This window comes from Babylonia areolata, chromosome 8 (genome assembly GCF_041734735.1).
Source record: "Babylonia areolata isolate BAREFJ2019XMU chromosome 8, ASM4173473v1, whole genome shotgun sequence".
In the NCBI taxonomy this organism is placed as follows: domain Eukaryota; kingdom Metazoa; phylum Mollusca; class Gastropoda; order Neogastropoda; family Buccinidae; genus Babylonia; species Babylonia areolata.
Genome location: NC_134883.1, coordinates 8,946,010 through 8,957,312, shown reverse-complemented (window position 1 = coordinate 8,957,312; position 11,303 = coordinate 8,946,010). Strand labels below are relative to the sequence as shown.

The 11,303-nt window shown below is 45.6% G+C and overlaps 1 protein-coding gene and 2 long non-coding RNA genes across 17 annotated transcripts in view; 2 read left to right on the top strand and 1 right to left on the bottom strand.

Annotated features, from left to right (window-relative positions):
• LOC143284962 (putative adenosylhomocysteinase 3) overlaps positions 1-11,303 on the top strand; it is a 339,921-nt gene that overhangs the window by 168,264 nt on the left and 160,354 nt on the right. The window lies entirely within an intron of this gene.
• Positions 1-11,303, top strand: part of LOC143284515 (uncharacterized) — a 137,763-nt gene that overhangs the window by 63,814 nt on the left and 62,646 nt on the right. The gene's annotated exons all lie outside the window — the stretch shown is intronic.
• LOC143284514 (uncharacterized) overlaps positions 1-11,303 on the bottom strand; it is a 106,226-nt gene that overhangs the window by 36,551 nt on the left and 58,372 nt on the right. For 2 of the 12 annotated variants that reach the window (XR_013055548.1, XR_013055555.1), the window contains exon 1: positions 3,752-3,947. The exons of 1 other annotated variant lie outside the window; for it this stretch is intronic. This is a non-coding gene — a long non-coding RNA (uncharacterized LOC143284514). 9 more of the 12 variants (XR_013055545.1, XR_013055554.1, XR_013055549.1 and 6 more) reach the window with 8 other exon arrangements.

Genomic DNA, 11,303 nt, shown 5'->3' with positions numbered 1-11,303 from the left:
TTTATTTTCTTCTCATTATTCTATTATTATTTTGTCTATTTTTCTTTTTACATAAGTTCGATTTCGTAACTGCTACATCAACACTTCCTACCTTTCTTGACTCTCTCTACCCCCCCCCCCCCCCCCCCCCCACACACACACACCCCACCCCCACCCCCGTCTCTCTCCTCCCGACGCCAGTCATGCAGTTTCTCACGTAGGCCTTCGTGTCTGAAAAAGTTGTTTAAAAAAAACACACACAAAAACATAACACACACAAAAAACAACAACAACAAAAAACATAAAAGCACACACACACACACACAAATAATAGTTATACAAAACATTATCTGCCGCAGGTTGACTTCATATTATCTTGTTCCTGGTCCCACAACAGTACCCGCCTTCTCTCTCTCTCTCTCTCTCACACACACACACACACACACACAAAGTACGTATACGCGTTTGCACGCACGCACGCGCGCGCGCTCACACACACACACACAATTCTTTCTTTTCTTTTCATTTAGTTATTTTGTGTTTTTGAGTGCATTTCATGCAGGACACTCAACCAGCCACTGAATGGACAGGGAAAAAAAACAATAATGATAGAATCAGAAGAGAACTTCCTCGTTGCATGTGGCGGCCGTTATTTTTATTTATTTTTTCTCTCGTGGTGTTGAATAACAGTGAGTGACAATGGGATTTTTCCACATCGTGTTGGACTTTTTTTGTGTGTGTGTGACAGGAGGAGGGGGGGGAAGGGGTTAAGGGAAGCATGGAGGAGGGGGCACGTGAACCTGTGTGTGTGTGTGTGTGTGTGTGTGTGTGTGAGTGTGAGTGTGCCTGTGTGTACACGTGATTGTGTGTGCTTCTGCTACGTGTGTGCGCGTATGTGTGTGTGTGTGTGTGTGTGTGTGTGTGTGCATGTGTCCGTGCGTGCGAGTGACAGAGACTAAGAATCGAAACCAGAACCAGGATATCATTATCACTTCCCTATCCACCACCTTCAATGATCAGCTAATAGATAGATAAATAAATAGATAGATAGACAGAATCTTCTTTCAGACGAAACGTTCTGACGGGATACTGAATACAATACATTATATATATATATATATATATATATATATATATATATATATATATACAAGCAAGATCAAAGAAACAGAGCGGGATATTCCATGGAACTCATAATGATTATTACACGACAAAAATGACACATAAACAAACAACAACAACAACAAACAACAACAATTACCAACAACGTCGCAGCTGCGGCAACAACACGACATGGCATGCCGCCGCCCCCTCCTCCTACAAAACCCCCATCCACACAAACCACACGTTTCTGCATCTCCGTCTACATGTTCTATATATGTATGTGCGCGTACATAATCCACATTAACGCATGTCATCTTAACCTGTTACGTCCCCCCTACATCCCCCCCCCCCACCCCACGCACCCTTCCACCCCCATTTCTCCAACATCGTGCCATCATCACATGTCCCCAACAACCACCCCCCACCCCAACAAAATAATAATATGACGACATATATTTCCATGCAGTTTTATTCCTTTTCTCAATGCCCAGTTCGCTAAACCAACAACAATCATCACTCTGATGATCACCATTAACATAAATTATGTTAATAATAATAATAATCACCATCAGGATGAACTGATAAACATCATTTTGACAGCAACAACAACAACAACAACAGCAGTTACTTAAGTATTCGCCTGTATTGTATTACACAAACCCAATACTGTCGCTGCGTTTTCAACCCGATGAACGGCCCGGACAAAAAAACAAACCAACCAACTTATATATATATATAAAATAATAATAATTAAAAAAAAAAAAAAAACCGCTTCGCCTTTTGAGCTACGGAGGTCGTTAACGTGGTCCAGTTTCGAACAGACGGTGAAAACAGGGAAGGATTCACAGGAAAGGAGTTCAGTTAGTTCATGAATCTGCAAAGCTGTGGGGCCTCCCTATCAGGAAACACAAGAGAGGGAGGTGGGTGGGTGAGTGAGCAGGGAGAGGTCAGGGATGCTAGGAGGGGTTGGGTGTGTGGGGGGTGGGGGGGAGGAGGGGGAGCGAGCAGAGGGCATGGCAGTGCTCAGCACTTAGCTAAGAAAAAGAAGGGAAAAAAAGTGACCCATTATGTCTGGCTGTGTCGCTTACTTTGCACTGCCCCCCCCCCCCCCCCCCCATCCCCCTCTCTCTCTCTCTTTCTTGCTATACACTACCATTAGTACTAACGAACCAACGAACGACATTTATATATTGGGGCTGCTGAAGTCTGGCCCAGGATCTCTCTCTCTCTCTCTCTCTCTCACACACATACACACACACACACACACATGGACATACATACACACAACCACACGGAGGGGCGCTGGTCGCGCGCGCTCGCGCGTGCACATACACACGCAATCACACATGCACACTGCAGTGGGTGCTGTCGCGCGCGCGCGCGCGCACACACACACACACACACACAAGCACACAGCGATGGGTGTTGTCGCACGCATGCACGCACTCACCACGCATGCATGCACGCATGCACGCACGCACGCACGCACGCACGTACACACACACACATGCCCGGACACACACACACACACACTGCGGCGGGTTTTTTTTCCTTTCAGTAGTTTCACAGTGAGAACAAGTAAACTATATTCATACGTGTATATCTTTTTGCTGTAAAGATCCGATTTCGTGGATATTGATTTCATTGTTGGAATTTTCTATTTTCTGTAAGCGGGAAAAGCATAAAAACAGACTTTTTATAAGCACTAAAAACTGAATCAGTTAAATTCAAGCCCTCCTCTATCCTGCTGCATCTTCGCTGAAAATAAAAGTAACATCTACGCTTGTCACTGCGTCACTGAAAACCACATTTACATCACCTTCACTTCAACAAACAAATAAAAATAAATAAATAAATAACAAAGAACAACAAAAATATAAAATATAAATTATCACCACTTCTCTTGTCTCTCCAGTTTCACAACCACATGCGGAAGACTTTTTTTTTTCTTTTTTTTTCCCCTCCTAATCCTTCGCTCTCAAATCCTTCGCTCTCAATCACAGTAGTGTCCCCCGCAAATCAAGTCCGCACAACAAAAAGCACTCCATGTGTGCAGCAGCAAATCACAAGCACGAGCACGAGCACGAACAAGCACGAGCACAGCACAGCACAGCACAGCACAGACTCAGAAAACTCTTGCCAAACCACAAGCGACGACGATGACAATGAACGACGCTGCTGCATGCAGTCAACGGGCAAATCCACACCGCGCCCCCACACCCCCACCCCTACTACCACCACCACCACCACCACTTTGCTAGCCAGCAATACTGCTACAATCAACTTAGCTCAGTGCAGCACTAGCAGCGATAGCTATAGAGCAGCTACAGCGGATAGCAAGCTTGCTGCACTAAGCCATGCCCCCCCCCCCAACACTGACACACCAGCAGTCGGCGTAGCATCATCATTCTCTTCAACCCAAACCACACTCCTAGCTCTCGGTCGCACACACTCACACACACAACCCGGTCACACAGAAGGGATGAAAGGGAGAGAGCAAAGGCACAAATAAAAGAAGAAGAAGAAGAAGAAAAAGGAAAAAAAATGCAACTAGCAAACGGCACAGGCACACACACACACACACACACACACCACACAACAGCGCGACAAGTCCAACCACTGCAACCCCACTGGCCCTTTCGAATCAAGCTTTTCGTCAAGAGCTCACATTCAGGTTGTGTGTCGTTGAAAAGACACAGACTACAATTTGCAAGGAACAAAATTATCGTCGTCGTCGTCGTCTTCGTTGTCGTCAACGTCGCTCACAGCTAACTAATTTCGTAGCTGTCTAGCTCGAGGAAACAGTCGTCACACAAGCTTCTTCAAAGATCGCTCAACTTTGCGCGTGCACAAAACAAACAAAACCCAACCCAAATGCACTGACAGCAAAGAGACCGTGCACCAACTCTCTCCTGTGTCTTCCCGCGCTCGTTTCTACGAAGCAATGGACAAAGTTCTACAAACAGCCCAGAAAAAAACACCTGGCAATCTTTTCAGTGGTGGTGGTGGTGGTGGTGGTGTTGTGATGGTGATGGTGACAGTGGTGGTATATATATACATGTATATATATATATGCACTTATACACGCGCGAGCTATCGGGCAGCAAGACCGTCGACCATTGTCACTCCCCCTCCGCCCGGCCCCACCTTCTTGCGCTAACACGTCAGAAACGCACAGTTGACCAACCAGCGCTTAGCTCGGACCAAGTTTGTAGGGAAAAGGGTGTATGGTATTTCTACATACATATGGCAAAAAAGTGAATTATGGACTCAAGGCCAGCCCACCTCCTAGACCAAGTTACTGTACGTGTACCTATAGCTAGAAGGAGGAAGAGGGGGAGGAGGAGGGTACGAGACGAGGAGGAGGAGGAGGAGCAGGAAGGGGGACAGGGGGAGACGTGACGTGATTCGAGAAGGAAAGGTCGACAGACGGAGAAGCCGCCTCACTCCACAGGTGGGATGAACGGGGATGGAGGAGGAGAGAGAGAGAGAGAGAGAGGGAAGGAAGGAAGGAAGACATGGAGAGAAGACAGGAGTGAAAGAGAGAGAGAGAAAGAAGAGAGACAAACAACCGGAGGTAAGTCATTTCTTGTTGTTTTTTTTTTCCTCCTCTTTTCCAAACAACAGCTGATTTTAGACACTAAGTACGTACCCCGCTGTAGGTGGAGAGGGGAGAGAGAGAGAGATAGAGAGAGAGAGAAAGTGAAACAGAGATAACATGCAGACAAACTGAGACAGACTGAGGGAGAGAGAGAGAGAACAAGAGAGGGAGAGAGAGAGGTGCAGATAGAGTGAAACAGAGAGAAAATACATATAACTTGAGATTGACTGAGAGCGAGAGAGATGCATATAATGAAATATAGAGTAAAAATGCAGAGAACGTGGAGGGGGGGGGGGGAGAGAGAGAGAGAGAGAGAGAGAGAGAGAAACGAAACAAATTTTTATTTCATGAGAGAGAGAGAGAAACGAAACGAAACATTTTTTTTTATTTCATGAAAGAGAGAGAGACAGAGAGAGAGAAACAACAAAAAAAGAAGAAAAAGGAAAAAAAAAGAAAGAAAAAAAAGACAGAGACAGAGAGAGAGCAACAGACAAAATAAAGACAAAGACCACCATCATCAAGCCCCCCCACTCTTTGCAAGTCGGACTCCTCCTGAGTGAAGAGGGAGGCAGTGCAAACCTAACTTGTCCGACAGGCTGACACGTACAGTTCAGGGGGCAGAGCTGTTAGATGAGAATGGACTTGACGGCCTCGCCGTACATACAGGCTAGAGACATGGTCCTGTGTCACTTCAAGCAGGATGCTTGCTTGGTTGGTTGGTTGGTTGGTTTGAGCAGCTTGGTTGGTTGGCTGGTTAACTGGTTGTTAAGTTAACTGGTTGGTTGGCTGGTTTGAGTAGCTTGTTTGGTTGGTTGGTTGGTTGGTTCAACTGGCTGACTGGTTGCTTGGTCTGTGAGTAGGTTGGTTGGTTGTTGGTATGTGAGTAGGTTGGTTGGTTGTTGGTTGGTCTGTGAGTAGGTTGGTTGGTTGTTGGTTGGTCTGTGAGTAGGTTGGTTGGTTGGTTGTTGGTTGGTATATGAGTAGGTTGGTTGGTTGCTGGTTGGTATGTGAGTAGGTTGGTTGGTTGGTTGTTGGTTGGTCTGTGAGTAGGTTGGTTGGTTGTTGGTTGGTCTGTGAGTAGGTTGGTTGGTATGTGAGTAGGTTGGTTGGTAAACTGGTTGGTACTTGGTTGGTTGGTATGTTGGTTGGTATGTGAGTAGGTTGGTTGGTTGCTGGTTGGTCTGTGAGTAGGTTGGTTGGTTGTTGGTTGGTATGTGAGTAGGTTGGTTGGTAAACTGGTTGGTACTTGGTTGGTTGGTAAACTGGTTGGTGGTTGGTTGGTATGTAAGTAGGTTGGCTGGTTGATTGGTTGGTTGGTTTATGAGTAGGTTGGTTGGTAAAGTGGTTGGTAGTTGGTTAGCTGGTTGGTTTGTGAGTCGGTTGGTTCAGGTTGGTAAACTGGTTGGTAGTTGGTTAGCTGGTTGGTTGACTAGTTGTCATGACAACAACAACGGAAGTGTCATCGTTTTCAGCATCGTTCGTGGTGAAGAAGGTAGCTCTGGAAATCAGCGAATACAAATAACCTTCGCCCAAAAAAGTTTCTCCTTTAGTCTATACAGCAACAGACATCTCATTCCCAAGAATAATTAACAGATGTACTACAAGCAAAAGCAGCAGCAGCAACACAGCCAACAGCAGTAATGGACAGTAGCACTGACAGTAGCAGCTACACCACGTAGGTAGGAACAATAGCAACAACAGCAGCAGATGGATCGGAGGGCAACAGTTTCCTGGAGGGAGGGGGATAAGAAGGGGGAGGGAGAGAGGAGGGAAGGGGGAGAGAGGAGGAAGGAGAGGGAGGGACAGGGAGAGACAGAGAGGGAGAGGCATGGAGGGAGAGAGAGAGAGAGAGGAGAAAGAGGCAGGGAGGCAGAAGGAGAGATAAACTGAGAAGAGAGGGAGGGCGGGGCAGGGAGAAAGAGAGAGAGAGAGAGGGAGAGAGACAAAGACAAAGATACAGAGCTCGAGAAAGACAAGACAGAGAGAAAAACAAGAGACAGAAACAGAGAGAGAGAGAGAGAGAGAGCGGTCTAATTTCAAGATTACATTTCACCTGTAACCCGAAACGTGTCCATGCTGAACACTGATACGAGCAGCTAAAAAGAAGAGAAGGTTTATATAGTACCGGAGAGCGAGGGATGGAAGGAAGGAAGGAAGCAGTCGAGAGATGGAGGGACGGGCGTAGGGGAGGGGGGGCGGGGGGGGGGAGCGAGGCTGGGGGTGGAGAAGTTTCAGTAGTTTCAGTAGCTCAAGGAGGCGTCCCTGCGTTCGGACAAATCCATATACGCTACACCACATCTGCCAAGCAGATGCCTGACCAGCAGCGCAACCCAACCCAGCGCTTAGTCAGGGTGGAGAAGAAAAGCAGAGAGCAAGGACTGTGAGGTGGAGATGGTGGAAGTTAAACAGCTAACAGTAAATCAAAGGATGGAAGAGAGAGAGAGAGAGAGAGAGGGAGACGGAGAGACAGAGATGTATACCGTGCGACAAAAGTGCGAAAAGAGCACCCCTAGACTTGGCCATTGCCAATCTAATCGGTACATTTCTCAACCCTTCAAGTTGAACTAAGTTGTACGGAGCCAGCTATCTGGGCCTGTTCCGGAACACGGCTGGGGCACAGGAATGACACGCAGGGCAGGGCTAGGGGTGGTGGGGTCGCCCGCCACGTCAACTCTACCAGTTGCGAAGAGATAACCGTTGGCTCCTTGAACTGAGTTCGCAAATAACACATGGAAACAGCAACACGCTTTTGGTTCCCTCGTTTGAGACTTCGAAAGAAAGAAAGAAAAAAAAAAAAAAATGGAGGCTCGAAACAAGCATAATGTGTATCGCCTCCCAACACCCCCCCCCCCCCCCCCCCCTTGTCAAATCTTCCCAAGCATGTCCCACCCTCCCCCGCACCCCCCAACACACGCACACACACACACATACACACACGCACACACACACACACACACACACACACTGACACGCGCGCGCGTGCTTTGACTCTATCTAGAACAAGAAGAGAACATTTGCCTATCAAGAAAAAGATAACTCACTCACGGGTGAGGTACTACTGGATAGGGTGAGGAACGCATGGGAAGGGGAGGTGAAAGTGGTGTGTGTGTGTGTGTGTGTGTGTGCGTGTGTTGGGGGGCGGGGGCGCGGGGACCAGTGGAGCGATGAGATGGCTCTTGCATCGATATACAAAGAGTAGACACTAAGCAATGAAAAGGAGGAGTTTGTATTATACTCCATGTTTGGTGTTTACATATACTTACCATGTCAAACTGACGCAAACTAGGCCTATGGTTTGCTGTGTTTGGCCAATAAATCAATACATAAGTAATGATGATAATAACAAGAAGAAGAAGAATAGGAATAGGAAGATCATTTCTCCTGACCTCCAGAACCAAAGGAAAGTGTGTGTATCAGTATCGGACAACAAAAGAGAAAACGTGAGCCACCAGACTTCTCATCAAACAGAAAACATACAGAAACCAACAAACCTGCCATAGGGAAAAAAAAAAAAAAAAAAAGGAACAGGAAGGCAATAAAGGAAAGAAGTAGAAGGCCAGGAAGGAAGAGTGAACTATAGGTGTCAGATTACAGATGGAAAAAAAAAAAAAAGAGGTAAGATGTCTATTTAAAGAAATAATAACAAAGAAAAAATTGAAAGAAACAAAAAAAGAAAAAAAAAAGACAATCATAATATAAGAAAGACATCAGATACGCGCGCCTCCGCCTTTCTGTCCAGGATCCAGAGAAAGGAAATGAGAAAAGAACCACCCATGTTCTGTTCTACACACACACACACACACACACACACACTCAGTGATCAAAAAGACACGAGCCACCCAACCATCCGATCCATGAAAACATGTTTCATGGATGCACGACCATTTACTCAGGTAGCATTTAGCCACACAGAGAGAGAGACGGAAAGAGGGAGAGAAAGAGAGAGAGAGAGAGAGAGAGAGAGAGAGAGAGAGAGAGAAGACAGCAACTGTCGACGTGGTGTGATGGCGAAAGACATCACACACCACCATCAAAAGAGAACTGGCATGTAACCATCTCGGAAGAAAAAAAACAACACCGCAATCGTCAAGGATAACCAAACCGAAATGACATCATCAAGAAAAAAACAGGATCGTCGAGAACAGAGGAATCTCTCTCTCTCTCTCTCTCTCTCTCTCTCTCTCTCTCTCACACACACACACACACACACATCATACAGCACTGAAGGTAAAGGCCATTCGAGGTCTGACGATCAAGCGGTCACGGGGGGAAAAAAAAGAAAAAAAAAAAAAAAGGCACGTACACGCAAGAAAACTTAGCCACCAAAAGATCGAGATCCTATGTTGTAGCAGCAACAGTAGCAGTTGCCAGCAGCAGCAACAGTGGTGGTAGTTCTGTTGCACCAATCACGGGAGGAAAAAAAGTAAAAGGGGGATGGATACACATATACATGACTCGTCAAGGTTTCTTCAACAAGGGGGAAAAAAAAAAAGAAAAAAAAGAAAGAAAGAACGCGGGGTTATGACACGAGACTTACTGGTTTACTTACGCGGGCACCTACTGAAGAAACAGTCTGCTTTCCCTTAACGAAAAATAATTACAAAAAAAAAATAAATAAATAAATAAGCATATACATATTCGTACTTTTGTTTCTTCTTTGATACTCTTCTCAACGGGGTTTGTTAAATAACATTGCAGTTTGGATTATTCGTTTGTTTGTGCTTTTTTTTGTTTTGTTTTTTGTTTTTTGGGTTTTTTGTTGTTGTTTTTTGTTTTGTGTGTGTGTGTGTGTGTGTGTGTGTGTGTGTGTGTGTGTGTGTGTTTAAGAAAAGCCCGTTGATGTCAATGAGAGATCTATGGTCTTTAGCGCTTGAACCATTCCACCATAGGGAGTTTACAGCCGCAACAGGCTTCCATGCCATAATATTGATGACGGGGGGGATCCCACAGAATATATAGTTTTTCCTTCAAATTACAAGTGGAAATATCAGGAAATACTGCAGAATTTAGTTTCCTTTCTTGGCGGTTTGTTGTTGTTGTTTTTTTGTTTTTTTGTGTTTTTTTTTGTTTTTTGTAGGAACGTGAAAACCGATCACTGAGACGAAATGCAGACGCTAGAGCAAAATGTTCAGGCGCACGGCTCAAGTGATTTAAAATTTGCCGAGCTGCTTAACCACTCAAAAGTTATAAACAAATAAATATACCTAAATAAATAGATAGATAGATAAATAAAACGAATAAACAAACACAAAGAGAGACGCTGAATTGTAGCAAAGCGCTAAGCATGAGAAGAGACAAACCCGCTAATTTCGCCCCGCACACGGAGGCAACTCGACCATGATTAAGGAAGAAGAAGAAGAAGAAGAAAAGGCAGGGCAATAGCAGTCTGTCATGGGAGTTTCTTCAGTATCAGTATCAGTAGCTCAAGGAGGCAGTCACTGCGCTCGGACACATCCATATACGCTACACCGCATCTGCCAAGCAGATGCCTGACCAGCAGCGTAACCCAACACGCTTAGTCATGCCTTGAGATTTAAAGATCCTGTAATCCATGTCAGCATTCGGTGGGTTGTGGAAACAAGAACATACCCAGCATGCACACCCCCGAAAACGGAGTATGGCTGCCTACATGGCGGGGTAAAAACGGTCATACACGTAAAAGCCCACTCGTGTGCATACGAGTGAACGTGGGAGTTGCAGCCCACGAACGCAGAAGAAGAAGAAGAACAAGTCAGGCCTTGAGAGAGAGGCGTGTCATTGGAAGACCACCAAATGGCTCCATCGACACCCCCCTTCCACCACCACCCCCCCCTTCCCCATTTCTCCACTTCCCAAGTCACCACTGACTGAGCACACTCTTTGATCAGACCAAACCAGGAAACAAAAACTGGATTCGTCCCAAGCCAAGAATGCTCATTTCGCCCGGGAAAAAAAAAGTAGCTAAACAACAAGGCCTAAGAAAAAACAACAGCAATTCTCTCTCTCTTCCCCCCCCCCTCTCTCTCTCTCTCTCTATCTATCTCAAGAACAGCAGCTAAACAATAGGACCTAAGAATGAGCACGAACACATGGATAGTAATTCATTCTGTGTGTGTGTGTGTGTGTGTGTGTGTGTGTGTTTGGTGTACGTCTCTCTCTCTCTCTCTCTCTCTCTCTCTCTCTATATATATATATATATATATATATATATTTCCCCCTCTCTCTCAAGAACAGCAGCTAAACAATAGGACCTAAGAAAGAGCACGAGCACATAGATAGTATTTCATTCTGTGTGTGTGTGTGTTTGTGTATGTGTGTTTGGTGTACGTCTCTCTCTCTCTCTCTCTATTTCCCCCTCTCTCTGAAGAACAGCAGCTAAACAATAGGACCTAAGAAAGAGCACGAGCACATGGATAGTAATTCATTCTGTGTGTGTGTGTGTGTGTGTGTGTGTGTGTGTGGTGTACGTCTCTCTCTCTCTCTCTCTCTCTCTCTCTCAAGAACAGCAGCAAAACAATAGGACCTAACAAAGAGCACAAGCACATGGATAGAATTACTATCTCTTTCTCTCTCTTTCACTGTCTGTCTCTCTTTGTGTGTGAGTGTGTGTTTGGTGTGTGTGTGTGTGTGTGTGTGTGTG